The sequence below is a fragment of the Cervus canadensis genome, chromosome 8 (genome assembly GCF_019320065.1).
Source record: "Cervus canadensis isolate Bull #8, Minnesota chromosome 8, ASM1932006v1, whole genome shotgun sequence".
Classification (NCBI taxonomy): Eukaryota; Metazoa; Chordata; class Mammalia; order Artiodactyla; family Cervidae; genus Cervus; species Cervus canadensis.
The window spans coordinates 66,050,516-66,076,976 of NC_057393.1; the positions used below are offsets into that span (position 1 = coordinate 66,050,516).

Sequence of the window (26,461 nt, forward strand, 5' to 3'; positions counted from 1 at the left end):
TTCCCATAAGGATAACAGCTGATCTATCAATAGAAACCCTTCAGGCCAGAAGGGAATGGCAGGACATACTGAAAGTAATGAAAGAGAATAACCTACAACCTAGATTACTGTACCCAGCAAGGATCTCATTCAGATATGAAGGAGAATTCAAAAGCGTTACAGACAAGCAAAAGGTGAGAGAATTCAGCACCACCAAACCAGCTCTCCAACAGATGCTAAAGGATCTTCTCTAGACAGGAAATGCAGAAAGGTTGTATAAACATGAACCCAAAACAACAAAGTAAATGGCAATGGGACCACACCTATCAATAATTACCTTAAATGTAAATGGGTTGAATGCCCCAACCAAAAGACAAAGATTGGCTGAATGGATACAAAAACAAGACCCCTATATATGCTGTCTACAAGAGACCCACCTCAAAACAAGAGACACATACAGACTAAACGTGAAGGGCTGGAAAAAAATATTTCACGCAAACGGAGACAAAAAGAAAGCAGGAGTCGCAATACTCATATCAGATAAAATAGACTTTCAAATAAAGGATGTGAAAAGAGACAAAGAAGGACACTACATAATGATCAAAGGATCAATCCAAGAAGAAGATATAACAATTATAAATATATATGCACCCAACATAGCAGCACCGCAATATGTACGGCAAACACTAACGAGTATGAAAGAAGAAATTAATAGTAACACAATAATAGTGGGAGACTTTAATACCCCACTCACAACTATGGATAGATCAACTAAACAGAAAATTAACAAGGAAACACAAACCTTAAATTACACAATGGACCAGCTAGACATAATTGATATCTATAGGACATTTCACCCCAAAACAACCTTTTTCTCAAGTGCACACGGAACCTTCTCCAGAATAGATCACATCCTGGACCATAAATCTGGTCTTGGAAAATTCAAAAAAATTGAAATCATTCCAGTCATCTTTTCTGACCACAGTGCAGTAAGATTAGACCTCAATTACAGGAAAAAAATTGTTAAAAATTCAAACACCTGGAGGCTAAATAACACGCTTCTGAATAACCAACAAATCATAGAAGAAATCAAAAAAGAAATCCAAATATGTATAGATGAATGAATGCCACAACAACCCAAAACCTATGGGACACTGTAAAAGCAGTGCTAAAGGGGAAGGTTCATAGCATTACAGGCTTACCTCAAGAAACAAGAAAAAAGTCAAATAAATAACCTAACTCTACACCTAAAGCAATTAGAGAAGGAAGAAATGAAGAACCCAGGGTTAGTAGAAGGAAAGAAATCTTAAAAATTAGGGCAGAAATAAATGCAAAAGAAACTAAAGAGACCATAGCAAAAATCAACAAAGCTAAAGCTGGTTTTTTGAAAAAATAAACAAAATTGACAAACCATTAGCAAGACTCATTAAGAAACAAAGAGAAAAGAACCAAATTAGCAAAATTAGAAATGAAAATGGAGAGATCACAACAGACAACACTGAAATACAAAGGATCATAAGAGACTACTACCAGCAGCTCTATGCCAATAAAATGGACAACTTGGATGAAATGGACAAATTCTTAGAAAAGTATAACTTTCCAAAACTGAACCAGGAAGAAATAGAAGATATTAACAGACCCATCAACAAGCAAAGGAAATCGAAACTGTAATCAAAAAATCTTCCAAGCAAAAACAAAGCCCAGGACCAGATGGCTTCACGGCTGAGAATTCTACAAAAATTTAGAGAAGAGCTACACCTATCTTACTCAAACTCTTCCAGAAAATTGCAGATAAAGGTAAGCTTCCAAACTCATTCTACGAGGCCACCATCACCCTAATTCCAAAACCAGACAAAGATGCCACAAAAAAAGAAAACTACAGGCCAATATCACTGATGAACATAGATGCAAAAACCCTTAACAAAATTCTAGCAAACAGAATCCAACAACATATTAAAAAAATCATACACCATGACCAAGTGGGCTTTATCCCAGGAATGCAAGGATTCTTTAATATCCGCAAATCAATCAATGTAATACACCACATTAACAAATTGAAAGATAAAAACCATATGATTATCTCAATAGATGCAGAGAAAGCCTTTGACAAAATTCAACACTCATTTATGATTAAAACTCTCCAAAAAGCAGGAATAGAAGGAACATACCTCAACATAATAAAAGCTATATATGACAAACCCACAGCAAGCATCACCCTCAATGGTGAAAAATTGAAAGCATTTCCCCTGAAATCAGGAACAAGACAAGGGTGCCCACTCTCACCACTACTATTCAACATAGTGTTGGAAGTTTTGGCCACAGCAATCAGAGCAGAAAAAGAAGTAAAAGGAATCCAGATAGGAAAAGAAGAAGTGAAACTCTCACTGTTTGCAGATGACATGATCCTCTACATAGAAAACCCTAAAGACTCTACCAGAAAATTACTAGAGCTAATCAATGAATATAGTAAAGTTGCAGGATATAAAATTAACACACAGAAATCCCTTGCATTCCTATATACTAACAATGAAAAAACAGAAAGAGAAATTAAGGAAACAATACCATTCACCATTGCAACAAAAAGAATAAAATACTTAGGAGTATATCTACCTAAAGAAACAAAAGACCTATACATAGAAAACTATAAAACACTGATGAAAGAAATCAAAGAGGACACAAACAGATGGAGAAACATACCGTGTACATGGATTGGAAGAATCAATATTGTCAAAATGGCTATTCTACCCAAAGCAATCTATAGATTCAAATGCAATCCCTATCAAGCTACCAACGGTATTTTTCACAGAACTAGACCAAAGAATTTCACAATTTGTATGGAAATACAAAAAACCTCGAATAGCCAAAGTAATCTTGAGAAAGAAGAATGGAACTGGAGGAATCAACCTGCCTGACTTCAGACTCTACTACAAAGCCACAGTCATCAAGACAGTATGGTACTGGCACAAAGACAGAAATATAGATCAATGGAACAGAATAGAAAGCCCAGAGATAAATCCACGAACCTATGGACACCTTATCTTTGACAAAGGAGGCAAGGATATACAATGGAAAAAAGACAACCTCTTTAACAAGTGGTGCTGGGAAAACTGGTCAACCACTTGTAAAAGAATGAAACTAGAACACTTTCTAACACCATACACAAAAATAAACTCAAAATGGATTAAAGATCTAAATGTAAGACCAGAAACTATAAAACTCCTAGAGGAGAACATAGGCAAAACACTCTCCGACATAAATCACAGCAAGATCCTCTATGACCCACCTCCCAGAATATTGGAAATAAAAGCAAAACTAAACAAATGGGACCTAATGAAACTTAAAAGCTTTTGCACTACAAAGGAAACTATAAGTAAGGTGAAAAGACAGCCCTCAGATTGGGAGAAAATAATAGCAAATGAAGAAACAGACAAAGGATTAATCTCAAAAATATACAAGCAACTCCTGCAGCTCAATTCCAGAAAAATAAATGACCCAATCAAAAAATGGGCCAAAGAACTAAACAGACATTTCTCCAAAGAAGACATACAGATGGCTAACAAACACATGAAAAGATGCTCAACATCACTCATTATCAGAGAAATGCAAATCAAAACCACAATGAGGTACCATTACACGCCAGTCAGGATGGCTGCTATCCAAAAGTCTACAAGCAATAAGTGCTGGAGAGGGTGTGGAGAAAAGGGAACCCTCTTACACTGTTGGTGGGAATGCAAACTAGTACAGCCGCTATGGAAAACAGTGTGGAGATTTCTTAAAAAACTGGAAATAGAACTGCCATATGACCCAGCAATCCCACTTCTGGGCATACACACTGAGGAAACCAGATCTGAAAGAGACACGTGCACCCCAATGTTCATCGCAGCACTGTTTATAATAGCCAGGACATGGAAGCAACCTAGATGCCCATCAGCAGATGAATGGATAAGGAAGCTGTGGTACATATACACCATGGAATATTACTCAGCCATTAAAAAGAATTCATTTGAATCAGTCCTAATGAGATGGATGAAACTGGAGCCCCTTATACAGAGTGAAGTAAGCCAGAAAGATAAAGAACAGTACAGCATACTAACACATATATATGGAATTTAGAAAGATGGTAACGAAAACCCTATATGCAAAACAGAAAAAGAGACACAGAAATACAGAACAGACTTTTGAACTCTGTGGGAGAATGTGAGGGTGGGATATTTCAAAAGAACAGCATGTATACTATCTATGGTGAAACAGATCACCAGCCCAGGTGGGATGCATGGACAAGTGCTCGGGCCTGGTGCACTGGGAAGACCCAGAGGAATCGGGTGGAGAGGGAGGTGGGAGGGGGGATCGGGATGGGGAATACGTGTAAATCTATGGCTGATTCATATCAATGTATGACAAAACCCACTGAAATGTTGTGAAGTAATTAGCCTCCAACTAATAAAAATTAAAAAAAAAAAAAGAAATGGTTTGATGGATATATACATGATAAATGAAATGCGACAAAATGTAAACTGTAAAATCCCCAGTGGTGGGTACATGGGTGTTCACTGTACAGGTCTTTCAAACTTTCTGCATTTGAAAATCTGTATGATAAAACTGGGTGAAAGGAAGAGAATTTAAAACTACATGAAACTTTTTCTATCTAGGTGACTCTCCAATGGCCTTGTCCTATGGATTGGGGACTTTCAGAGAAAACTAGAAAGAGAGACAAATCTATAACTGTAATGGAAGATGTCAACATATATTTCTCAAAAATGGATAGAAAAAGTAGAAAACAAATCAGAAGGATACCAGCATCTAATCAACCTGACTTACGTATCTGACCTCACTGACAAAATGAAAACTGGGTACAACTACAGAAATAAACACTCTTCTTATGAAGCAATGGATAATTTATCAAAACCCTACATTCTGGGCCATAAAGTAACTTTCAAAACATTTCAACGAACTGAAATCATTCAAAGTATGTTCTCTAATCACAGCATATTAAGCTCAAAAACAAGCATAAAAAAATGAGGAAATCCCCAAATGTTTGGAAATAAAGCAATGTCTTTCTAAGAAATCATAAATCAAAGAAGAAACTGCAAAGGAAAGTAGAAAATATTTTGAGCCTTAAAATAATTAAAATATAACATTAAAATTTGTGACATATAAATTTTCTGCTTGGAGGAAATTTTATAGCCTTAAATTCATATTTTCAAAAAGAAGAAAATCCAAAAACCAATGATCCATGTATCTATCTTGAAACATGTTTTAAGAAGTAAATTAAACTCAAAGAAAGTTAAAAATTTTTTAATTTACTAAAGAAAGGAAATGAAATATAAAACAAAAATCAGTAAATTAAAAGTTGATTAAAAAATCAGTGAATTAAAAGATCAAATTGCCAACATTCATTAGATCATAAAACAAGAGAATTCCAGAAAAACATCTACTTCTACTTCATTGATTATGCTAAAGCCTTTGACTGTGTGGATCACAACAAACTGTGGAAAATTCTTAAAGAGATGGGAATACCAGACCACCTTACCTGCCTCCTGAGAAACCTGTATGCAGGTCAAGAAGCAACGGTTAGAACCATACAAGGAACAACAGACTGGTTCCAAAGTGGGAAAGGAGTATATCAAGGCTGTATATTGTCACCCTGTTTATTTAACTTAAATGCAGAGTACATCATGTGAAATGCTAGGCTGGATGAAGCACAAACCAGAATCAAGATTGCCAGGAGAAATATCAATAACCTCAGATATGCAGATGACACCATCCTGATGGCAGAAAGTGAAGAGGAACTAAAGAGCCTCTTGATGAAGGTTAAAGAGGAGAGTGGAAAAGCTGGCTTAAAATTCAACATTCAAAAAACTAAGATCATGGCATCCGGTCCACTCATTTCATGGCAAATAGGTGAGGAAACAATGGAAACAGTGAGAGACTATTTTCTTGAGCTCCAAAATCACTGCAGATGGTGACTGCAGCCATGAAATTAAAAGACACTTGCTCCTTGGAAGAAAAGCTATGACTAACCTAGACAGCATATTAAAAAGCAGAGACAGTACTTTGCCAACAAAGGTCTGTATAGTCAAAGCTATGGTTTTTCCAGTGGTCATGTATGGATGTGGGAGCTGGACCATAAAGAAGACTGAGTGCCAAAGATCTGCTGCTTTTGAACTGTGGTGTTGGAGAAGACTCTTGAGAGTCCCTTGGACTGTGAGGATATCAAACCAGTCAATCCTAAAGGAGATCAATCCTGAATATTCATTGGAAGGACTGATGCTGAAGCTTCAATACTTGAGGTAATAATAATTTCCAATGAGAGCCGACTCATTAGAAAAGATACTGATTCTGGAAAAGACTGAAGGCAGGAGAAGAAGGGGACGACAGAGGACGAGATGGGTGGATGGCATCACTGACTCAATGAACATGAGCCTGAGCAAGTTCTGAGAGATGGTGAAGGACAGGGAAGCCTGGAGTGCTGCAGTCCATGGAGTCGCAAAGAGTCAGACATGACTGAGTGACTGCACAATGACAAAAAAAGTTGATCCTTTGAAAAGACTAACAAGACTAACAAATACAGTGATCAGCAAGACAGTGAAAAAAATGAGAGAGAAGGCGTATATTACCAGCATCATGAATAAGAAAGTCTCACCGCAGATTCTACAAAGTATAGACTACAATACAATAATGAAGGAGATATTATGAATAACTTTGTCAATTCATATAAAAATTTACATAAAGTCCTCAAAAAGTACAACTTACCAAAACTGACACATGAGAACACAGAAATATAAATAGTTTTATTTCTCTAGACATATTGAGATTGTAATCAAAAACCTTCCCACTAGGGCTTCCTTGGTAGCTCAGTGGTGAAGAATCTGCCTGCCAATGTAGGAGACACGGCTCCAATCCCTGATCCGGGAAGATCCCACATGCTGCAGAGTAACCAAGCCTGTGCGTCACAACTACTGAGCCTGTGCTCTGGAGCCTGGGAGCCACAGCTACTGAAGCCCATGTGTGCTAGAGCCCATGCTCTACAAGAGAGGCCACCACAATGAGAAGCCTGAGCACCACAACTAGAGAATAGCCCCCACTCGCCACGACTAGAGAAAAAGCCTGTGCAGCAGTGAAGACCCAACACAGCCAAAAATAAATAAATAAATTACATATTTTAAAAATAGCCTTCCCTTTAAGAAATATAAGCTCGTGTGGCTTCTCGGATTAATTTTCCTAAAGATTTGAGGAAAAACATAACACAAATCTTATCCAAACTCCTACAGAGAAACAGAAAAAGAAGAAACAGTTCCTAATTTATATTGCAAAGCCCGCACAACTTGATACTATAATCTGATAAAGCCATCAGAAGAAAGGCAAATCATAGGTCAATCTCTTTAATGAACACAGATGAAAAAAATATTTTAAGGAATACTAATAATTCACATGCAAAATATAGTCAAGAGAAACCATTAAATCTAGTCCAGTAGTTTCCAAGGGATTATGAAGAGAATAATGCATTAAGACAAAGTTGGATTTATTCCAGGAATGCAATGTTGGTTAACTTTTGAAAATCAATTCATGTAATTCAGCAAACTAACAGGAAAAAGAAGAAAAATTACATGATCATTTCAAATAGATGCAAAAATACATTTGATAAAATTCCATATGCACTTATAATTTTTAAAAAACTCTCTGCAAAACAGAAGAAAAGAGGCCAGATACAAAAAACTCACAGCTAACATCACACTCAGTGGCTAAAGACATCCTTGAGATCAGGAACAAAACAAGGATATCCACTATTACCACTTCCATTCAACATAATACTGAAAGCTCTAGCCAGAGTAACTTGGCAATAAATTCCCAGTTCCAAATTGGAAAGGAAGAAGTAAAATTATCCCCATGCACAGATGACATGATCATATATAAAGAAAACTAAAGATTCCATTTAAAATCTGTTGGAGCTAGTAAATAACTTCAGCAGTTGCAGGATACAAAATCAACTCACAAAAATAAGTTGCATTTCTACTCACCAGCAATGAATAACCTGAAGACAAAATTAAGAAAACAATTCCATTTACAACAGCATCAAAAAGAATAAAATGCTAAAGAATAAACTTAACCAAGGAAGCAAATGACCTGTGCACTGACTACTATAAAACATAGTGATAGAAATCAAAGAAGACACAAATTAAGTGAGAGACATCCCATGTTCATGGATGGGAAGACTTAAAATTGTTAAAATACTATCCTTAATATTAAGATAAAATATTACCCATAGTAATCTACAGATTTAATACAATCTCTATCAAAATGCCAATGATGTTTTCTGCAGAAATAGAAAAACCCATCTTAAGATCTGTGTGGAATTTCAAATAGCCAAAACAATCTTGAAAAAGAACAATGTTGGAGAATTCATACTTCTTGATTTCAAAACTTGCTACAAAGTTACATTAATCACAACAGTGCGGTACTGATGTAAGGACATTAATATAGACCAGTGGAATAGAACAGAAAGCACAGAAATAAATCATCGCATATACTGTTAAAACATTTTTGACAAGGGTGCCAAGATCATTCAATGGGGAAAGGGCAGTCTTTTTCAACAAATCATCCTGGGAAAACTCAATAACTACAAACAAAAGCTGGACTCTTATACTATATACAAAACTTAACAAAAAATAGATCAAATACCTAAATATAAGAACTAAAACTATAAACTTCTTAGGTGAAAATCTTTATGACATTGGAATAGGCAATGATTTCCTGGCTATGACACCAAAAACACAGGCAACAACAATAACAAAAAAGATAAACTGGATTTCATCAAAATTAAAAACTTATGTATATCAAAGGACACTATCAACAGAATGAATACCTATAGAATGGGGAAAAATTTATATTCCAATAAGGGATTATATCCAGAACATATAAAGAACCCTTACAACTCAACAACAAAAATACAAGCAGCCCAATTCAAAAATAGCTTTGCAAAGTACTTGAATACATATTTCTCCATAGAAGATATTAAAATGGCCAATTAAGTGAAGAGATACTTATCACTAGCCATTAGGGAAATGCAAATAAAAATCTCAGTGGGATACCACTTCATACCCATTAGAATGGCTATTATAAAAAATATTAATAATAACAAAAATAACAAGCATTTTTGTGAATATATGGAGAAAATTGTAACTTTCGCATTGTTGTGGCCACATACAATTAAGCAACTTCTGTGGAAAACAGTGTGATGATTCCTCAAAAAACTAAATGTGGAATTATTTATGATAATTCCACTCCTAAATATATACTCAAACAAACTGAAAGCATGGACTCAAACAGATATTTGTACACTGATGTTCTTAGCAGCACTATTCACAATAGCTAGAAAGTAGAAACAATCCAAATGACATCAGTGGATGAATAGATAAATGAAATATGGTATATGTATACAATTGAGCTATTATTCCACCTTAAAAAAAGGAATTCTGATACATGCTAAACATGAATGAACGCTGAAAGCATGTTAAACAAGCCAGACACAAATTACAATTATTATATGACTCCACTTACATTAGATACCTAGAAACAGGCACATTTATAGAGACAGAAAACAGAGGTTGCCAGGGCCTGGAAGGACAGAAAATGGGGAGTTATTGTCCAATGCTTACAGAGTTTACAGAGCTTTTGTTTGAGATGATTAAAAGTTTGGAAATGGATAGTGATGGTGTGTACATTGTGAATTTTATTAATGCCAATGAAATGTATACTTAAAATGGTAAATTTTATATTATATGTATTTTCCCAGTTTTGAAAAAAATAATCAAAAAATTTTCCTAATATGATAAACTAGATCTACAAAAAACTTACCACAAACATCATACTTAACAGTGAAACATTGAAAGTTTTCGCAATACCAGAATCAAAATAAGGATGCCCACTATCACCACATCTATGCAATATTATTTTGGAAGACTTAGCCATTGCAATAAGGCAAGAAAAAATATATAAATATTGGAAAGGAAGATATAAGATTGTTATTATTTATAGAAAACATGATTGTGCAAGTTAAAAAAAAATCAAAGATTCTATAGATAAACTATTGGGTATAATAAGTAAATTTAACAAAGATTGTTGGATACAGGTCAATATTTTAAAAATCAATGGTACTTCTATATGCCAGAAACAAATAATTAGAAATGAAAAAAAAACCTTTAAATATCACTTATAATAGTATCAAAAGCATAAAATATATAGAAATCAATCTAATAAAAGAAGTATAAGACCTCTACGTGCTCAGTCACTTCAGTCATGTATGACTCTTTGTGACCCCATGGACTGTAGCCCACCAGGCTTCTCCGTCCATAGGATTTTCCCAGCCAGAATACTGGAGTGGGTTGCCAGGCCTTCCTCCAGGGGATCTTCCCGACCCAGGGATCAAAACTGCATCTCCTACAGGCAGGTTCTTTACCACTGAGCCACCAGAGAAGCCATGAGACCTCTACACAGACAGCTAAGAAACATTCTTGAAAGAAATTAAGACCTAGGACAATGGAGGAGGATATTTTATTCATGGATCAGAAATTCAATATTATAAAGATGTCCATTTTCCTCAAACTGATCTACATATTGTTGATACAGTCTTAACTGAATCTCAGCAGAGTCTTTGTGGAATTTCAAAAGTTGATTCTAAAGTCATACGGAAATGCAAAGAGCCAAAATGAAGAATAAAGCTAGAAAATTTATACTACTAGATACATAAAGCTAGTAACTACATTATAGCATTTGTATTGCTAAAAGGACAGTCAAATATACCCAAAAGAATCGCATATATATATATATATATGTACACCAAAAGACACATAACCAATGATCCTAACAGACTTTTCCATAATAGCCAAAAACCAGAAGTAACCCCATTGTCCATCAACAATAGAATGGGTAAACTGTAGGTATATTTACACAATGGAAACTTATACAGTAATGAGAACAGACAAATGTAACTATACACAGCGTGATGAACCTCACAAATAAGTTGAGTAGAAAACATCGCCGAGAGAAAATATTGTATGACTGAATTTCTATGAATTCAATATAGACAAAAATGAATGCATGCTATTAGAAGCCAAGATAGAAGTTACCTTTGGCTAATGACAGAAATGCTTCTGTTAATTTCTTTTTTCTTGGTTTGCATGGCAGTTACAGGGGAGTAGCCACTTTGTGATAATTCAAGTTGTACGTGTATTATTTGTACCCTTTTTTGTAAGTGTTATACTTCAATTAAAAAGCTGACTAAAAATATTCCAGTTGACTTGGGAGCAACATTAATGCTACTAACCACTGAACTACCTGCCTCTCTTCTTCCCTGCTACTGTGGGAGGACAGAGCCAGGGGGCACAGAGAAAAGCCACAGCCTCTCAGCAAGGGCACCTCTTCCTCCATGGAGCCTCCCAAGACTGCCCTCTCATCCCAACCCAGATGCCGCCCCCACTTTCTCTGAACCTACAAAGCTTTTCTCAGAGGTATAATAGCTACGCCTGGCACCCTCAGCCAGCCTGCAAAACTGTGAGTTTCCAAAACGCAGGAGCTAAGAGTAACAGTAGCATAAAAGTTTAACAGTAACCTACAAGTAACTAACAGTAGCATTTCTTGAGTATTTACTATATGGCAGGCATATTTTCTAAGCATTTTACAGGCAATAACTCCTTTAATTCTCCCAATAACCCTTTTAGGTAGGTTCTATTACTATCCTGATTTTCTAGATGAGAAAACTAAAGAACAGAATGATTCAAGTGCCGAAGGTCACACAACTAATCATTGGAAGAGCTAGGATTTGAACCTGGATGGTCTGGCTCAGAAATAGAAATACTCTCCTGGTTTAAGCAGTGGGCCCGAAGATGAAGCCTGGTGCTTGTAGCTCTGGCCACACACACCCAGACCAGACACAAAGGAGGAGGTGCTCCCCATACTGGCCAGGCAGGAAACGTGTCTACGAGTCTGTGCAGAGATGTGTGTGCATATGGAGGTGCACCACCTCTTTCTTTTTTTTTTTTTTTGTCCTCTTCCTTACGGTACCACCTCTTAAAAGGCCTAGCTTTCAGAGGGCAGCTGGAAGGCCTAGGTCACTGGGCCCGGGCTCCTAAGTCTGAGGAAGCAGGCTAAGGCCACAGTACGGCTTTGGAGGAAAGTCCCTTTCCAGTCCTGGGGAGGAGGGCCTGAGACCTCCTCAGGGGTCAGGTCCTTGCTGACAGCACTTAGGACCAAAGAGGAGATGCAGGCCGGGGCTCCTGCTCTGGTCCCAGGTATTGGCCAGGGGCCCTCTGCTTCCCACCCCCAGGCCAGGGGTCTGGAAACAGCTCCTCGGAAGGTAAAGCCAGGTAAAAGTCAGTCTCCTTTGGGAATGGACTACAGCATCTCACCGCTTCCTCTGCCCCTCAGCCCACACACTGTTCAACGAGCTTCTCCTCGGGTCTTCCCTTCCACTCTCCTGCTGCGTTCAAGCTCATCTCCCTCTGCGTGGTCCTAAAACGGCCCCCATGTCTGCCCAGAGACTTTCTTTGCTTCACCAGGAGCTGTGGGAGCTAGGGAGGCTCCTCTGTGCCAGGTCTGGGCGGCTGTAAATGGGCTCCGGTGACGAGTACTTAAAAATGACAGACCAAAGACTACAAGCAATAAATGCTGGAGAGGGTGTGGAGAAAAGGGAACCCTCTTACACTGTTGGTGGGAATGCAAACTAGTACAGCCACTATGGAAAACAGTGTGGAGATTCCTTAAAAAACTGGAAATAGAACTGCCATATGACCCAGCAATCCCACTTTTGGGCATACACACTGAGGAAACCAGATCTGTAAAGAGACACGTGGCACCCATGTTTCATTGGCAGCACTGTTTATAATAGCCAGGACATGAAGCAACCTAGATGCCCATCAGCAGACGAATGGATAAGGAAGCTGTGGTACATATACACCATGGAATATTACTCAGCCATTAAAAAGAATTCATTTGAATCAGTTCTAATGAGATGGATGAAACTGGAGCCCATTATACAGAGTGAAGTAAGCCAGAAAGATAAAGACCAATACAGTATACTAACACATAATATGGAATTTAGAAAGATGGTAATGATAACCCTATATGTAAAACAGAAAAAGAGACACAGACGGACAGAACAGACTTTTGGACTCTGTGGGAAAAGGCGAGGGTGAGATGTTTCGAGAGAACAGCATCGAAACATGTATATTATCTATGGTGAAACAGATCACCAGCCCAGGTGGGATGCATGAGACAAGTGCTCGGGCCTGGTGCACTGGGAAGACCCAGAGGAGTCGGGTGGAGAGGGAGGTGGGAGGGGGGATCAGGATGGGGAATAAGTGTAAATCTATGGCTGATTCATATCAATGTATGACAAAACCCACTGAAATGTTGTGAAGTAATTAGCCTCCAACTAATAAAAAAATTTAAAAAAAAAAAAAAAAAATGACAGACCCCACAGCATTAGAAGAGAAAGTCAGGGCTACCGACCCCCAACTTACATCAAGCGGTGCTTCCCTTGTCAGAGGCTGAAAGCTTGGGACGCCACACCGTTCTGGCCCAGGAGCCTGTACTGTCCATGGCGGCCAGAAACGGCCCAGAGAGGGGGCCACCTTGACAAAGGTGACACAGCACATAAGGGCCAGAGGCCAGGAGCAGGCCCGCCCAGCTCAGCAGACAGACCCGGGAAGCAGGCCTGAGAGGCAGGGCCCCGGAGAAGGCCCAGCCTCACATTCCGCCTCTGCTCAGGAACACGCTGGTGACCAGGACACCTGTGTGAGAGCACGCACGTCCACGCCCGCGCGCCTATGCTCGCTCCCGAGCACGCATGCGCCCGCGCACGTGGCCAAGGCCAGCTGGGTCAAAACCAGAAGGAGAAGGAGCTGCTAGTACAAAGAACTTCTGAGCTGGAGAGCCGAAAGGAGAGTGGGATGGAAAACGAAGGCACTGTTTCTCCACTCGGCCTTTCCCTCTCCCCTCTGCCCTTGCCCGACACCCTGGCCTCCCGTGGCGGCTCCCCAGGAAGCTGTGAAACACACAGGTGCAACGAGGTCACCTAGTTAACAGCCTCCCTCCCGCTGTATTATTCATGGGCTCCCTTCTTCCGGCCCGAGCTCCAGTTTCCAACAGCCCTCAGGCTCCTCTTGGCAGGTCAGCCAGCCTGGCAGGTCTAGCCTGCAGCAACCCCCACTCTTTACACCCCATGCCCTTCCTGTCTCCTTCCCAGGACGCAGCCATCCCTGTGAGAACTCGGCCCCCAGCTGTCACACACCGCACTTCGGGTGAAGGGGAGACCTTTGAGTTCCGTGAGGAAAAGCAGAGAAGGAAAACTTTAGCTGTGGCAGGCATGAGATGCTGAAGTTCCCAAAGGGGGCTATAGGGTGCTCTGTCTCTCTCTCTCTCACACACACACACACACACACACACACACATCAGATTGACTGGCCCAAATATGGTACTCTGAATAGTTGTGAAAGCTCTTGGACTTTCTGTGCCTTGCACAGTGCCCGCAAACAGTAGTCCCTGGATTTGTTGACTTACACACTTTCCCCGAAGAGGGGTGTCAAGTTGCTGGAGTGGACGTAAGCCATCAAGCCATTCAGACACTGCTATTGGAATTTAGAGGTGTTTGTGATGTTTACATAACTATCTGCATATCTCTTGTAAATCCTGCATAGTTCAAGTCATTAATGCATAATGATAACTCAAAATATTTATTTACTGAGCTGTCTATATATCACAATTCATTTAGCCAGGTACCTTCCTATATCTCACAAGAGCCCCTCCCTCCTGGAATCAAGGGGATTGGTCAGAAGGGTTTTTCCTTCTACTGAGAACACTGTGGCTCAGAGGATGAAAGTACTTGAGCCAAAGTAAGAACTGTCACACAGTCTTCCCAAGCCTGCCAGGGGCATCTTTCTTCACCGTTCACACATATTCCTCTGCCTCCTGGTTACCATAGGTACAGCAACACAAGGAAACTACAAGATGAATCCATGGTCCTCTAGTCACTCAGGTCAGGACCCAGAGTCCAGGCCAGGATTAAAGTTTGGCCAGAAATACTGAGGGCAGTTCACCAGCAAGCCTGGCCAACAGCAGAGGGAAGGTGTGGGGCAGAGATTAAACCACAAGTCATTGCATTTGACCCCCCGGGTTTTACAGGGGAGAGAGCTGAGGTCAGGCTGAGGTCTCCAGTCTAGGCAAGAGCAGAGAGCATTGACATGCCTGGCCTACCCATATGGGGCAGCCTGATCCAAGCAGATGACCTGTAGTCTAAGCCGGTGAGCTGCCCCCTCATTTACTCCCATGGATGTTAAATCACTGCCCAGCCCTGCTCTTAAATGCCTGGGTGCTGTAGGCACCTGACTGTCCAACCCCAGGGAAGAGTCAATCACAGGTAAAGTCCACATGGCAATAAACACGCCTGACAGGCCTGGATTGGAAGTCCATACCTGTCACTGCCTCTGTGCAGACCCAGCAGGGCTCACTTGTCCTTTCCAGACTCAGTTTCCATCTGCCTAAGCAGGGATCTGGCTCTAGCCCTAAGTACAGTACAATGGGAAGGACATAGTAAGGATTAAGGACTCAGACTGCCTTGGGTCACATTGACCCCGCTGCCTACTAACTCTGTGACTCTGGGTAAATTGCTTCATCTCTCTGGGCCTGACTTCTCATCTGTAAACTACAACCAATAGAAGTCCCCGTCTCATTCGGTTGTTGTCAGGACTAAGCAGGGGGTTTTATATGAAGTGCCAAGCCCAGGGGCTGTCACACAGTAAGTGTTTAATAAATGCTTCCTGATATTATTTTCATCCCTGAAACTCTACGTTTATGACGAAGATCTTATATCAACTGGCCATCTGTGGGTTACATGCAGCTTACCTGAGGGCCTTTCCCAACAATGTATATCACACAAGGGTGGGGCATCACTGACTCAATGGAGTTTGAGTAGACTCTGGGAGTTGGTGACGGACAGGGAGGCCTGGCGTGCTGCAGTCCATGGGGTTGCAAAGAGTTGGACACGACTGAGCGACTGAAATGAACTGAACTGGGAGCCACTGACAGACCCCAGAGGCCTAAAACAGTGTCTGGCACACAGTAGGGGCTCAATAAAAATTTGACCAATGAATGAATGGTGGCTTCATGGTGTTTTTAAATACTTGAATTGGTTGCTAACATTTGAAATACAATTTTGTAGTTTTTAAATCTAGATTTCCAGAGAATTTTGAGAAGTTGAAGTGTCTAACCACACTTATCCTGCATGCTGCTTTATAACCACAGGCAAAAACCGCTGCAGTGGTGCCCCCTTTTATACGGGGCGAGCAAGTGCAATTTGCCCAGTGTCCGCATAACCAGCCTGACTCTCTTACACCAGCTGCCCAGACAGACTGGACATTGTGGGCACCTGAATGTTCACCCTGGCCCAGGTCAACCAGGCAAAGTCCAGACAGCAAGGAAGGTCTGCATTTACCCAGCCCCAGAGCATTCTGTCCATGACACTTCTTCCAAGCCCCAAGATCCCCTCCCCGTCCTCCTCCCATCCTAGTCCAGCAGAAAAAAAAATGGGCCTTCTGGTCTGCTAAGCACCAGAAGCCCCCTGGCATCCAAGCCCTGCTACTTTGGACAGGCCAGACCCTCTCCTCCAGAGGACACAACCCCCGCTGCTCTGGGTTGCCCCAACTTCCTCAGCTTTCCATGCCAAAGTCCTCCTTCCTTGGAAAACTCCCAAGTGTAAAAAGCAGCAGAAAGATGAACTTAATCCTTATCTTTCTCTTATAAAGTATGCGTAGAAAATGAGACCCCCCCCCCCCCCCCCCACACACACACAGATAAGGTGCTTTTCTAAAACACTGCTAGCACTTCCAGGCCCCCTCTACTTGGGCCTTCTAAGGAGAAGGGATATTTAATCCCATGCTTGGTAATCAAAGTGCTGTGGAATACTGGGGGACTGCCTGAGGACACACGGACCCCTCCCCACCTTCCACTCCTCTCCCCAACCCTGCCAGGACTCAGGTCCATGGAGATAGACCACATCTTCCCATTCTCCAAGAAGCCTTCCCCACCTACTCTATCTTCTGCCCTTAGCATGTCAATGATCCTCTGTTTTCTCTTAGCTCTCATGAACATCTGAAATTGTCTTGAGTGTGTATTTATTATCTATTTCCCCCAGTTCAGTAAAGTAGCCCCCGGCCACACATGGCCAATGGGCACTTGAAATGCGCTGAGTCCAGCTGAGAAGTGCTATAGATACAAAACACACACAAAATTCCAAAGTCTTAATTTTTAAAAAAAAGACTGTAAAAGATCTCATTAATAGTTTGTTATATTGATTACTGCTAAATGATAATATTCTGGATACACTGGGTTAAATAAAACAGATTATCAAAAATAATTTCATTTATTTCTTTCAATTTTTTAAAATGGCTACCAGAAAATTTAAAACCATGTATGTGACTTGCATGTGTGGCTTGCATTGTATTTCTATTGAACAGCACTGCTGTAGATGCTCAGCATAAATCCCCAGTCACTAGAGAAGCCTGGTACACAGGTGATGCTCAGTATTGGTTGACCGAACAGCTAAATGAAAGGTCTCCCCAACAGTGGATGTGAGACCCTAAAACACAAAGGAAGGACCTCCTGCCCCACTGTCCAATACACGCTAGATTTCCTGTGGCAGTCTACCCACGCCTCTCCTAAGACAAAGCCTCAGGCCTCTGTAGAAGGGACAGAGAGGGGCCTGGCTTAGAGTTCTGTCACCACTGGTTCCTGAAGATAGCAGCTCTTCTGGCCCCAGGAGAAAAGGTCAAAATTAGTCTCCTCCCAGGGCAAGGGCAGGTGAGAGTCAGAGAAGGGATGCAGAGGACTGGAGACTGAAGCCCTGGATAAGCCCCAGGCCGGATGACAAGTCTCTTATCTCTGTATCAAAGAGCACAAGAGGGGCAGAGCTAAAGGGAAGTCCTTGGAGGGACCCAGCCCACCCTGACTGAGCCCCAAGGAAGCCAGGAAAAGCCAGCATTTCTTGGGGACAGGACCAGCACTACAAATGGAGACCCAGACATAGTCCCAGCCACCCCTTTTGTTTTCTCTCCCTTCCCTCCCTTTCTGTCTCTCTTCTGCTCTCCTCTAGTTCCCTCCCTTGATTTCACTGGCTCCCAAATTACAGCCTTCCTTTCAGAAACAGACACAATCAAGGTGGTACACAGGGCCCTTGTCACAAATGGCATTGCAGCTCCTCTCCAAATGGAGCATGGCCTTTAAAGAGGAAGGCAGTGCTGCTAAGAGCCTGTCCTGGGGAAGATACATCTTCAGGAAGGACTCCCTCCCTCTTAGGTTGATCAGCCTGCGGGAGGCTCTGGGTGACTGTGATTGCAGGGTCAGGCCCTGGATGCCAGGGACCAAGAGATGACGATCTGCCTGGCCTCATGCTGAGGTGGAAGTAGCAGGGCTCTGTCCTTGATTAGCCACCGCCCAGGCCCACCTCACCCCAGGAGAGGGTCTGGAAGCAGCCCACTCCCTGCGAGCCTCAGTTTCTGCACCTGTAACGTGGTACAAGGTACATCCAGCTAGTTTCTAAGGATTCTTCTAGCCCTTGGCATAGATGTCACAAACTCATGTGGCTAAACGGGCCAGGATGTAGTGTAAATAAATGGGGTCAGATGTGAGACAACAGGGAATGGTGGAGACTGAGGAGAACTGAAGGTTATAAGCGCACCTGTAAAACTCACATGTTGACAGAAGCCAGAGCAAAATCATAATAGTGGTTACTTCAATGAATATAATGAAAAACTAAACAGTCTCTAAAAATAATGCTATAGAAAACTCTGTAATTACATTATTTGATTATAATATGCTATTACATAAAATAAGAGTATCACACACACACAAAAAGTGCAGGAGGGGGCCTGAGGGAGCCTCATCAAGCCACCAAGGATGCATCAGATCCAGCTGGGGTTACACACGTGCACACATATGCAAAAACCCATCACTTTCATTTAAGATCTGTTCACTTTATTGTATGTATATAACCCTCAAAGCATTTTTTAAATAAAAATATAAGTAAATAAAAGGGGGTGGCTGCAACTCAGCCCCAACCAATTACCGTCAATTGGGAACACAGACCCAATGTTGCCTGTTCTAGCCAGATATGCCAGAAATCTAGCTCTTTATTACGAAAATGACATTTTTTAATGTTGCTAATAATTAATGCAAAATGAAAAACCACAACCACACATGCATACATCCTCAGGCAGAATTCAATTTAAGAACTTATAGATTGTCCAACTCTCAAAGTAAGGGGAGGTTTCACCTCTTTGCTGGAATACAATGTGCCTAACACATGACTGAATCGAAAAGGGATAATAAAAAAGCTAGCACATTCTGCATGTGTACCATGTGCCAGGCCCTGCACAAAAGGCTTTCTGTAGAGTTTTCGTCTTATTGATGCTGACAGCAAGGCTACAGTGTAATTGGAAATTATTCCCATTCAACCACTGAGAAAACTAAGGCCTGGGCAAGGCCTTAGCCTTAGCTCAGGAGTGGAAATTCTATCTGCCTCCAAGCGGCCTCACAAAAATCAGGAGGGGAACAGGTTTATGATCATAATAATAACCAACTCTTGTATGAGCTGTTAGACTCTGCAAAGGAAAGATCAAAACTACAAACGCTAAGCCGGAAGCTAAGCCGGAACCTGCTGTGTCACTCTTGGTGTCACCGCCTGAGGCCCCTGGGGCTAGGGACAGACGTCTGATAGCCCCAAGCCCCCAACAATACATGGAGCCTTGCAGACTGTCACTGCTGAAGGGAGGCAGAGCCCCAGGAGCATGATCGCTGAGACCCAAATACACAGCCAGAAAGAAGCAGCGGCAGCAGCCCATACCACTCCCCGGGACAGAACCAGATTACATTTCACAATGAAAGACTAGAAAGCTATCTCCATGTGGCTACTTCTTAAATATGCCAAGTTTCTCACTGACACCCTTCTAGTCAATAGCGTTGGTAAGAGTATGCATTTTCTGCCTTATGGAATTCAATAAAGCTATTTTCATATTGAACCAAAATAAATACGCTTCTATTTATCTCCATAAATGCTCTAATTCTTCTGAATTGACTCTTCTGCACAAATGATCACTCACCACTCTTGTAGATAGGCAGATCAAGATATGGAAATTTCCAGCACTCCAAAAGCAACCGTTGAGCCCTAGTCATCACACCCTGGAGTAACCATGATTCTGACTTCTGTCATATAGGCGGGTTTTGCCTACAGTTGTGCCTTTTCCTTGGGGCCTGTGCTTTTCGATTCTCCACAGTCCCCACCACGCCCTATCGTCTTACATTCGATGCTGCTTTACTCTCTGGTCAGCTTCGCAGCCCCTGTAGGCACATGAGTTTGTGCCTCTACTCCAGAGGCATTTGACTAGAGCCCAGGATACAGCAAGACGGCCACTAGCTGCTCAGTCAAAAAGGAATCCATGTGAATACTTAAAACTGGTTATAGGCATACCAGATGCCGATGTAATAGCCACTGAGTCAATGGACAGTGATTAAGCATCGGTCCCTGCAGATACAAGGAGGAATAAGATACAGTTCATGCTGAAGGAGCTCACCGTCTAGTGAGAGACCAGACCACTGCAGAGTCGGGCAAAGTGCAGGGTGAGGGCTGTGAGTGAGGGAGGCACAGCTGGGGAGTTGACCACCCCTCCCACCCACCTGACTCATGGTGCTGTCCACACTGGTGCAGGAGGCTAGAGCACAGAGGAACCTGTTCCCCTCCCCACTTCCCTTCCACTGGAGGCAAAATAACCCCATTCTGAAAGAACCCATCCGGCAGGGTCCAACTCACAAATAACTTTGCACATCAATTAAATGGACAAATAGGACTACCTGGGGCCAAGAAAAACTCAAATCAAGGCTTGAAAATAATTTTTTAAAAAATGAACAAAGGCAGTTAAATTAATTTGCTAAAAATAAATCACCTTCACGTTTTAAAACAATGAATTTTGTTTAAAACCTGAGGGTTCTAGGAGACAGTAAGACTTCTATTAACCAGTTGTTTTTGAACTCACAGATGAAGATATCTTTCACATGAGTGTCACTGTCTGTTAGTTCCAAGACCATGCCAACCCACGTTCTCCCACAGCTCCCCGGGCCACTCTGCCTCCTGGCAAAAAGGCCAGCACAGAGGAAGGACAGTCCTCTTTCAGTAGGTCTAGGGTGCACGAGTCATGCCATAATCTTTCACCTTTCAGAGCGTTGGCCCCACCAAGGCTCTGAAGTCCTCAGATCCCCAGTCTCAGGCCAGCCTTGCTGGCGTCGGGGTCACCACCCTTCCTCCAGAGGACCATGGGTGGTGACTTGCACCGTGCCTTGGCATCATCCTATTTCTTGGGCCCAGGGACCTCCCAGGGCACCGGGTAGCAGAAACGGGGTGTCCAGCCTGGGCTGGTGGCAGGGGTAATTAAGAGTGGAGCTTGGCTGGTATCCTCTCCTCTGCTGACTGCCCCAAATTAGCATTTCTGCAGCTCCCTCTGCATAAATCCTAAGACTGTGGAGAGGTGTGATTGGTGGGTCATTCCATTCATTTGGGAGGGACAGATGAAGAGGAGGACAGTTCCTTAATTCTTTCTCCTTAAGGGACAGCATCTACCCAACCCCAGGCCTCCTAGAGGCAGAGCAGTTTATCACCAGCTTCCAAAAACCCTGCCCCTTCCGCCCACTTCCTACTGGCCCATATGCAGCACACATGGCAGTGTTTTAATTACACAGAAAACTGAGCTGCTACTTGAATTTGTCTAAAGATGCCCAAAACACAGATACCCTCCTGGCACTAGCAGGAGGCTCCCTCAACGAGCCAGCAGTGGACAATTAATCCAACCCTACCATAAACGTCCAAGAAAAGAAGTTCCAGTCTCAATCTCATTCTCAAACCTACATTCTTATCCAGTGACCTTTTTGACACTCTTTCACCAAGGGCTGTGAAATGCTCATTCCTGAGAAGGTACTGTGGACCAGGGCTTCTCAAACTTTACTGATAAAACAAACCTCTCAAGGATCTTGTCAAATACAGATTCTGATTCAAGAGGTCAGGGGTGGGGTGCAAGAATCTGCTTTTCTAACAAGCTGATGCTTGTGATGCTGATGCTGCAGGTCCACAGGCCACACTCAGAGTAGCAAGGCTCTACTAGACCTTCACCTCCCAGAAGTATGTGCATTTTTAATTACGGCTTCAGAAAGGCGCCCTTCAAAATATTAAGCTCAAAGAAACGAACCTTAAATGGTGAGTTTGCAGGTAAGGTTGCTTGTATGGGCAGAGGAAATACCTGGGAGGCAACCAGGACCATCCACCATCATAACCCTCAAATTAACCTCTTTGGTAAGCATATGTGAGAAGCACAGCTTTTGGGGGTTCAGGAAGGTGGAGACAGACATGTATATTGGGGTTCAGCCCAGAGGAGGCCAGGATATCATTCAACTCTCGGCCTCTTGCACACTCTCGAAGCTCTCCATCACCCAGAGCAGAGCCACCTGGTTCACACCAGTCACTTCTGTAGTATCACCTTTCCAGCCTACAGGGTACCCTCCCTCTCTGCCATTCAGCCACACTGCATTCCCACTCTCCCCGGACAGCACCAAGCATCCCAGCTCCCCCAGCTAAGGGGCCTCCTCCAAGCCCCTCCACCGGAGTGACATCCGGTCACCCAGACTCATAGGTGCTGATCACCCTCATAGGTGCTGACCGCAGTGCGCCTACCCCTGCACCATGCACCAAACATCAACTCCAAGCCTGGTCTCACCCCACAAATGGGCTGACTCATCAGCACCTCTCTTCCTGGCCTCAGCCAGGCTTTTTCAGCCCACCCCACCCTGGGCAGCTTAATTCTCCCCTGGGCAACTGTCTGACTCCACCCAACACACACACACACACACACACACACACTCCCCCCTGTGCCTCTCCAGCACACACACACACACACACACACTCCCCCCTGTGCCTCTCCAGCTTATTTCAAAATCCAATCCAAATTGGGGTGGGGGTACTTGCTAAGCGGCTGAAAGGTAAGAGTCAATGCTTTCTCTAGTATGAGAGGGCAAAGTATGAAAAAAGAGGCAGGCACTGCTCTCTGAATTACTGGGGAGGGTGGGGCGTGCTACTACCCAGGAAAGGCTAATTTGCCCGAGGTGGGCTGCTGACTGCACAAGGGCTGCGGGTTAGGGTCGCAGGGGGCGGTGGCCGGCAGCAAGGGCACAGGATCTCGGCTGGAGGCACGGAGGTAGCGGCTCTAGGTGCTGGCTCCGCGGGAAAGCGAGGCACTGAGTGCCCTCCGGCTGCTGCCGCCACCACCTTGGCACGCACGGGTTCTGCAGGCGTCCCGGGCTGACCTGCAGGGGAGACAGGGGCTGCATTCCTGAGCGCAAGCCCCTGGGGACAACCAGCACTGCCGGTGGCCGGGGAAGGCAAAGCGCGAGCGGCACAGGCTCCCTGCTCCTCGAGGGGTGCGTCTTTCCATAGCCGGCCCAGAGCCAGAGTCCTCTGGGGTCTCTGGCCGGCACAGAGAAGTGATGAGGGGAGGAGAGTGCCGACGCCTACCCCGCGGTGGGGCTGTGCCCCACCCCACCTCCACTGTCCAAAGGGGGATCCAGAGCGCAGAAGGAGACGAGATCGGACCCCAACGCCCTCTTTGCCCTCGAAATTCTCCCCACCCCAGACCCAGACCCAGACCCAGACCCTCTGTGAGGCGCAGAAAGCAAAGCGCACGAACGTTCCCGGGTCCAGGAAGCGAGGTGGGAAGTGGAGTGCCTTTCCTCCCAAGGCCAACGCGGAGGGAATTCGAGTTGCCAGGAATCAAAGTTGCCGCGCGTCCAGCCGCGGGCTGGGAGTGGGACGCAGGATGCTGGCTGGGAGCCGGGGAGGGAAGGAGGTCCCGGGCGCCCGCCGAGGGCAATGGCCGTGCCGAGAACAAGTGGTTCGGCGGCTACGGTCGCGACCCCACGGCTCCAACTTTCCCACCGCGTGGCGGGTGAACGGCTCGGAGAAGGCGAGGGAAGCGGGGGAGGAAGGGGCGGTGCGTGGCTCTTGGTACCGTGTGCATGTGCGGAGCGGCGCCGCGCCTTGGGCTCTGCTCTCCGCTGGATCTGCCCCGGAAGGCCGCCTGCTCGAGTGCTGACCACGGCCGCGTCTCGCCGCCGGTGCGAAGGCTCATCCGCGGCGCGCTGGCCGCTCCTGGGTCCCCTTCGGCTTGCCGGCCGCAACTTCAGGCGCGCCGCGGGCTCACACGAGGCGCGCCCCAATCGTCCCGAAGCCCGTCACCCCGGCACCCCATGCCCGGGGCCGGACCGCTAGCCCCGCCGAGATCAGCGCCCGGCAGCCGTCGGACTCGTCTTCTCACCAAGCATCGCGCTCGCAGCCCTCTTTCCCGAGCCGCCGCCGCGGCTCAAGTCCGCGATCAACTTTCCCTCGCTTCCTCCGCCCTGCTCGGCCCCCGCCACCTAGACCCCGCCTCCTGACGCTCCCTCCCTCACCTCCCGCCTCGCCCAGCCCCTGCCTGCCCCGCCGCGCCCCGCCGCCCACCCTCCCACCACGGTGGGCGCCAGGATCCTTGAGCCCCCCCACCCCTGACCCAGCTCGGACCCCCGGGAGCGGCGCGAAGCCGGGGCCAGGCGCTTAGGGCATGAATATTTCAGTGCTGGCGAAACTGCCCTCTGCCGATGTCATGGCACCGGCTGCTGTGGCAACTCGACGAATCCCCCAAAGGGGCAAGGAGGAAGCCGGAGAAAGCGGCCCTAGGTGCATGCGGGAGCCACGCTCCGCAGGGCCGCCCACTGTCCCGCAGAGGGGTGGGGGCCAGGCTGGCCTCGGGCGGAACGGGGAACGCTCCCGGGAAGCCAGAACGAACGGGCGCCCGGGTCTAGGTAAGCCTGCGCCATCTGTTGGCTTTAAGCGCCCCCTCTCTACTCCCAAAGTCGCGCTGAGCGCCGAGCGGGGCTGTCCCTCTAGTCATTGGGACCACTTAGCTGTGTTGGCTCAACCAGCTGCCTTTGCCTACCCCACTCATGCTCTCCCATCTGCGCCCCCTCCATCAATCAAAACTGAAAATGTCCCCAGTTGCTTGCAAATGAGGGGCCCCGAATTAGAAGAAACCGGTGATGTCACCTGAGCACCCTCACCCAAGCAGGGTGCACACCTGAATAAGGGTCTCCCAGCTTCTTTTTGCACATATGTAAGGATGGAGACTTCATGACTTTTCCAGACAGCTGGAAACAGGAAGAGTCTATACTGGCATAGCTGAAGATGGTCATTCCCTGACCTTGATCTTTACCTCCCAGGGCTAAACATTCTGAATTCTTTTAACCATATATCATTGACTGGATGTCTGGACCTGTATCAGCATATTGACAATAGCTGCCTGGAGTCAGGCTCTGGGCTGAGACTTTTGACCTGACTTCATTCTAATCTCAACACAGCTTTTCTGGTAGGTGTGTCTTTAGCGTGGTTTTACCAGAATAAAACAGGCTTTAGGGAGGTGCATGAGTTACCCATGTGGTGGAGTCAGGTACTGAACCTAGACTCTGCCTGCTTCCAAAGCTCCATTCTTTACCATTTACTCATTATTGCTACTATACGCTAGCTAACTGAAATAGGTTCTGGGGATGTGACAGAGGAAGAAATAGGCTTGGTCCTTGTACCTTGTAGAGCTTCTCTAACAGGAAAAACAGTCAATGAAACACATAATCAGGTAAAATTACAGTCAGAATCGGTGCTGGGAAGAGGAATATTTTAATGGTACCTGGCCTAGGGGACCTGGGAAGACTTCTTGGAGGAGATAACGCTGAGTTGAGATCTGAGGGATGCATGATGGGGAGAGAGAGAGTGGGTTTTAGGCAGAAGAAACAGTATGTGCAAAGGCCTCATGGTAGGAAGGAACTGGTATACATAAGGAAGTGAAGGAAGTCTAGAGGGGCTGGAGTGCTCAAAGGGTGAGGAGGTCAGGGAGTGTAAAGCCACAGTGAGAGCAGGGCCCAGACGTACAGAGCATGTTGGCTTCATCAGGGTTTGATCTCTATCCTAGGAGTGGAGGCTTTGAAGCAGATGGTTGGGATGAAGGTTGAGGGGTAGGAGTGTCATGAAAATAGGAAAAACAGGGAATTGATTGGGAGGTGATAGATGATAAGAGCATCTTTCTTCAGTTAGAAATATTTACTTACCATCTACTGTGTGCCAGGAAGTTCTCAACCAGGAACAGACCACACATTTCAGACCAAATCCACCTTGCCCCCCATTTTTGTACAGAGAGTTTTAGCAGAACATAGACATGTCCATCGGGTTATGGCTCCTTTCATAGTAAAACTGCAGAGTTAAGGAGTTGCAACAGAGATTCTCCAGTCCCCAAAGCCTAAGATATTTACTATCTGGCCCTTTGCAAAAAAGTTGCTAACCCCTGGGAATCTTGACACTGGGATACATCAGTGAATA

The 26,461-nt window shown here is 44.4% G+C and overlaps 1 protein-coding gene across 9 annotated transcripts in view; it reads right to left on the reverse strand.

The window, feature by feature from the left end:
- CDH23 (cadherin related 23) overlaps positions 1-24,427 on the reverse strand; it is a 433,939-nt gene extending 409,512 nt beyond the window's left edge. For all 9 annotated transcript variants that reach the window (XR_006270872.1, XM_043476661.1, XM_043476663.1 and 6 more), the window contains exon 1: positions 24,072-24,427. The gene's annotated coding sequence lies outside the window, so the exon portion shown is untranslated. The remainder of the gene's footprint in view (positions 1-24,071) is intronic.
- Positions 24,428-26,461: the final 2,034 nt, after the last annotated feature.